At 42.6% G+C, this 6,389-nt stretch overlaps 1 protein-coding gene across 1 annotated transcript in view; it reads right to left on the bottom strand.

Annotated features, from left to right (window-relative positions):
* Positions 1–6,389, bottom strand: part of LOC141122459 (receptor-type tyrosine-protein phosphatase alpha-like) — a gene marked incomplete in the record, with an annotated part of 620,682 nt that overhangs the window by 142,812 nt on the left and 471,481 nt on the right.

Genomic DNA, 6,389 nt, shown 5'->3' with positions numbered 1-6,389 from the left:
TATAGATATGGATATCTGGATATGGATATCTGGATATAGATATGGATATCTGGATATGGATATCTGGATATAGATATGGATATCTGGATATGGATATCTGGATATAGATATGGATATCTGGATATGGATATCTGGATATGGATATGGATATCTGGATATGGATATGGATATCTGGATATGGATATCTGGATATGGATATCTGGATATGGATATCTGGATATGGATATCTGGATATAGATATGGATATCTGGATATGGATATGGATATGGATATCTGGATATAGATCTGAATTTATGGGTATGCCACATGGTTTGCAAAAGAGGTGAACATACATTTGGGTACCATCATCCTAAATATGACTAAGATCAGGAAATAGGGTAAAAAGAGGGATCAGAGCAAGGACCTCTCCAATAATGTCCTGCCTCTTTTACAAAAACAACGGACTATTACGGTACCATAAGAAAGACTTGAGTTAAAAAAGCATAAATTTATTTCAAAACATGATAAAAAAGTCCAAAAGGGGACATCATTTGTACATATTCATAACATGACATGCATAGACAATAATAATTGTTTTACAGCATTGTTGATACTAAGTTGGTATAGCTAATGCCCACACAAACATATGGACAGAAATTGTATGGTGTGATACTTGCAGACGTGACCTCTACGTTTCGCGGTCACAGCCGCTTCTTCAGGAGGCGTCTAACAGTATATAGTCTATGAGGGTAAAGAACAATACAGTATCAACATAGTAAAAAACATACATGATTTTACAAAAAGTACATAGTTGGTATTGGAGAATATATCTGAAATTTGAAGTTTGAAAATTGCACTCACCAAGCTATAACCATAACGGTTCTCTGGAGCGATATTTGTGAGACGCCCTCACGAGGCGTTCCCCCGGGGCGGGTCAGGGAGGCAAATTAAGGTAATGCTATTATAAAAAATTCAATGGGATAAGGTTTTTAAACAATCAGTCGGTGTGTCTAGATAAAGAACACCCGGGAGTGTTGAAGTGGGAGTGAAGGGATAAGTGCTAAGGGAAATGGCTGGAAAGACAAAGAAGGAGGGGGAGGATTCTTGGAGGGGGACAAAGAGGGAAAAGAGAAAAAAGAGAACAGGGAAAAGAGGGGAAAAAAAAGAAGGGAAAAAAAGAAAAAGCTACTCCTTGATGAGGGAATGGTCGAGTCGGATCCCTCAGATGGTAATTCCGACCCCCCCCGATCTGTCAAACGACTAGTACTTCCCAATCTCAATATCCTATCCCCAGAACTCCTCAAAAAATAAAGTCCAAAGCTTTTCCTGATTTACTGACCTGTCCCTCCATCTGGGCTTTTTTGCATGAATGTATTCTTTCCCTTAAAAAAGAACGATGGCAGACATCATCCTCTAATTTGACCCGACAACAATTCCGAGCGGTTACCAAATTACAAAAAAACACCAATTTAGTTATAAAGCAATCTGACAAAGGTGGCAACCTTGTGTTGATGACTCACCATCAATATCAGACCATGTGTCTTGATATCCTTTCCAACTCCAACTGGTATCTACCCATTGAAGATCACTTCATTCAACAAACCATTGATGAATTTAGGGGACTCATCGGTGGGGCCTTCCTCGAGGGCCTCATCGATGACGACACCTATAAATTCATCAATGTACAATACCCACGTACTCCCACATTTTATGCCTTACCAAAAACTCATAAAAACCTTTCCGTACCCCCAGGTCGACCCATTGTTTCTGGGAAGGGTTCCCTAACGGAAAACGCCAGCAAATTGGTGGATACTTTTCTTTTACCTCATGTTATGAGACTACCTTCTTATATCAGGGACACAACCGACCTGTTGAAACACATCGAGGGGATCCAGATCCCTCCGGACGCCCTCCTCGTGGCTATTGATGTTGAGGCCTTGTACTCAAGCATCCCCCACGAGCAGGGCGTCCGGATGGCTGGCTCCTTTCTGATGGAACAAGACCATCACACCTGGCCCACCAATACCTTCATCTTAAAACTCTTAGAATTTATTTTGACCAGAAATTATTTTTTATTTATGGATCAAATGTATCTTCAAATCCAAGGCGTTGCAATGGGCACATCTTGTGCCCCCTCATACGCGAATTTATATCTTGGCGGTTGGGAACGAATGGTCTTCAGTGATGACCTCATGGAACCATTTTTGGACCATGTTTTGGGATGGTTTAGGTTTATTGATGACCTTTTGGTCATTTGGACAGGCACTGAGCAACTTTTACAGACATTTATTGCAGAGCTAAACATCAACTCATTCAACCTCCATTTCACCTTTTCCCATGATAGACTAAGCATTCCATTTCTAGACGTTTTGATTACCAAGGATTCCACCGGTCACCTAACTACTGACCTTTATCGCAAACCCACCGCAGGCAACACTTTGTTGCACGCCTCTAGTCTCCATCCCCGTCCTCTGGTCCGCAGTATTCCTTTTGCTCAGTATCTTAAACTGAGAAGAAACTGCACAGAGGACGGGGCTTTCTACAAACAGGCGAATGCTCTCCGCACACGATTGTTGGCGAGAGGCTATAAACGTACCGTACTAAGAAAAGCTTTCAACAAGGCTTTGGCCTTGGACCGACAAACATTATTATATGGCCCTCCTCGTCCTAAACAACCTTATATGACCAAGATTATCACTAAATTCTCCACCCATCACCAGCAATTACGAAAAATACTGTCAAGCCATTGGCATATCTTAACTGACCACCATGTCCTCAAAAAATATATCAAACCCACTCCTGACCTGGTTTTTAAAAGGGCCACTTCTTTAAGGGATAGATTAACACACAGTCATTACAGGGTTCCTTCCCCTGTTCCATCGCAACCCAGAGGCACATATAAATGTGGCAACTGTCCACATTGCCCCTGGATCCAAGAAGGACAACACTTTTTACTTCCCAATGGGGAAATGTTTGTCCCCAAACATTCGGCCCATTGTGGCACACGTGGTGTCATCTACCTTATGACCTGCGTGTGTAGCGCCTTTTATGTGGGGAAGACAATTAGAGAGCTGCGGCAGAGACTGGGGGACCATCTATATGCCTCTACGAATGGTAAGCTCACCACTGTGGGCCGCCATATAGGCATTTATCATCGTTTCAATCTGGATTATATCCGGTTTACAGTATTAGACGTTGTCCCGAAAGACCCCCGAGGGGGCAACTGGGACCGCGAAATTTTAAGACGTGAATCCTTGTGGATTGAGCGACTTAATGCATGTGTCCCTCCTGGTATTAATGAGACACATTCATATAAATATTTTCTTGACTAATCTAGTTATAACTTGTTTCTTTTTCCCCAGTCCCTGCCGTAGCTCAACCATTCACACATAAGGGATCTCCAACAATAATAAATCAATAATAAATAAAAAATCGTTTGTGTGTACATTCATATAACTAAGTACATCAATTATCGCATTCAGCAAAATCCTTTGAACTTTATCAGACTTCAGGTTCTTTCCTTAGGACCATATACCGGTGGACTCTTTATTTACATAGTCAATGTTTTTCAATGTCTTTGTTTGTGGCTGACTTCATTATTCCAGTAGATGACTTGCTGTTTCAGTTAAAGTCATGTATATTTAGATTGCAATTGCTATATATTGTCCTGGGACGGGCTGCGATGCATGCCTCCGCAGTTGTGGGCGGTCCCGCTGCTGGAGACCATGCACCGCCTCCCCCCCTCCCAGTTTATTGTTTTGAAACATCATGTGCACCTTAATAATTACTTAATTGCACCTGCCATTCTGCTCTGAGGGGATGTGAGGAGTTTATTCTCCCCCTGTGGCGGGTCTGCGTTCCTCCGGCGGTAGCCTGGGCTCTTCAGAGCTCAGCTGCCGCTTCGTTTTGACCAGTGCCTATGCACTGGCCGATGTTGAGCTATGCGCCTGCGCTGGACGTAGTGCCCGCGCCTGCGCAATAGTGGAGGATCGGACCCGGAAGTGTATGCGACGGTTCTTTCCGCCGTTTGAACTTCCGGGTTGGAGGCATTTAAGATGCCCAGACCCAGCTGCTTACAGCGTCTGACGGACACCCAGCACCGCATCAACGCCACCTGGAAACCCTGTAAGTACTTATTGTACAGTCTCTATGCAGGATAGGATTACCCATCACCTCTGTGTGTTTTCCCTCCCTGCTAAACATGAAAAAGAGTTTACTATATGTGCCTACTCTTAACCTTTCTTCCATGGGTTTATATCCCTTATAGTGATTTCTTGCGACGACATGGTGTGGCGTTTTGGCCACCCATGTTAATCTGGGTGTCAGCAGCCTTTAGGTCTGGGTTCATCATAACAACAATAGGTAAAAATGCTTTTACCATCTTCAATTTTCTCTCTGTTTATTTTGTGTGTTTCTTAACCAGGTATGCAGGGATACTTGCTGCATTTCACATCCCTCACTCCCTTCCCCTTCCCTACCCCCTTCCCCCCTTTTCCTCTCCCTTTCCCCCCCCTCCCTTCCTTTCCCTTTCCCTCTTTTTTCCCTCTTCTCTTGTTCTTCCCCATCCCCTGTTTTCTCTTGCCTTTCTCTTCCTTCTTTTCCTTCTACCCTTTCTATTTGTGTTTCTTTTCCTTTCTTTTTCCTTCCCTTCCCCTTCCTCCTTTTTTCCCCATTTTTCCTCCCCCCTCCCCCTTTCCCCTATCCCTTCCCTATTCTTTCCCTTTCCCTTCCCTCTCCCCGCCTTCTCTCCCCCCTCCCCCCTCCCCACTTCCAACACAGTTCCTGTCCCTTCCTACCTTATCCCTCCCTTTCTTTTTCTTTTTCTTTTTCTTTTTTCCCCTTCTTTTTTTTCCCCTCTTTTCCCTGTTCTCTTTTTTCTCTTTTCCCTCTTTGTCCCCCTCCAAGAATCCTCCCCCTCCTTCTTTGTCTTTCCAGCCATTTCCCTTAGCACTTATCCCTTCACTCCCACTTCAACACTCCCGGGTGTTCTTTATCTAGACACACCGATTGATTGTTTAAAAACCTTATCCCATTGAATTTTTTATAATAGCATTACCTTAATTTGCCTCCCTGACCCGCCCCCGGGGGAACGCCTCGTGAGGGCGTCTCACAAATATCGCTCCAGAGAACCGTTATGGTTATAGCTTGGTGAGTGCAATTTTCAAACTTCAAATTTCAGATATATTCTCCAATACCAACTATGTACTTTTTGTAAAATCATGTATGTTTTTAACTATGTTGATACTGTATTGTTCTTTACCCTCATAGACTATATACTGTTAGACGCCTCCTGAAGAAGCGGCTGTGACCGCGAAACGTAGAGGTCACGTCTGCAAGTATCACACCATACAATTTCTGTCCATATGTTTGTGTGGGCATTAGCTATACCAACTTAGTATCAACAATGCTGTAAAACAATTATTATTGTCTATGCATGTCATGTTATGAATATGTACAAATGATGTCCCCTTTTGGACTTTTTTATCATGTTTTGAAATAAATTTATGCTTTTTTAACTCAAGTCTTTCTTATGGTACCGTAATAGTCCGTTGTTTTTGTAAAAGAGGCAGGACATTATTGGAGAGGTCCTTGCTCTGATCCCTCTTTTTACCCTATTTCCTGATCTTGGATATAGATCTGGATATGGATATCTGGATATAGATCTGGATATGGATATCTGGATATGGATATGGATATCTGGATATGGATATAGATCTGGATATGGATATGGATATCTGGATATGGATATCTGGATATGGATATCTGGATATAGATCTGGATCTGGATCTGGATATGGATATGGATATCTGGATATAGATCTGGATATGGATATCTGGATATAGATCTGGATATGGATATCTGGATATGGATATGGATATCTGGATATGGATATAGATCTGGATATGGATATCTGGATATGGATATGGATATGGATATCTGGATATGGATATCTGGATATGGATATCTGGATATAGATCTGGATCTGGATATGGATATGGATATGGATATCTGGATATGGATATCTGGATATATAAATACCTATATAGATATATAAATATCTATTATATGTTTATCTATTTAAAAATGACCCAAAGCCGTTGTAGCCTAAACTAGAATGACAGCTTACACCTAACTAGCCTTAAAACTGTTCCTTCCCCCCTACTATTACCTGTGCTGACTAACCTGTGTAAGAACGACACATATACTTACCTATTTGAAGCCTGTATAGTCCAGTCATATGATTCTCTGTGTCAGCCATGCAGCGTCTGGAGATGAGGTGATGCCTGGAGTGGTGACATCACTTATAGGCTTCACCCATAGGCTTCAGTGGCCCATCCATTATTGGCGCTACCTCCTCTCCCCTGCAGCTGCTCTGGCTGACACAGGGGAGGCAGATGTTGGGGGGGGAG

This window comes from Aquarana catesbeiana, linkage group LG01 (genome assembly GCF_042186555.1).
Source record: "Aquarana catesbeiana isolate 2022-GZ linkage group LG01, ASM4218655v1, whole genome shotgun sequence".
NCBI lineage: Eukaryota > Metazoa > Chordata > Amphibia > Anura > Ranidae > Aquarana > Aquarana catesbeiana.
Note: the sequence above shows the minus strand (reverse complement) of the source record. Positions and strands in the feature narration are given on the sequence as shown.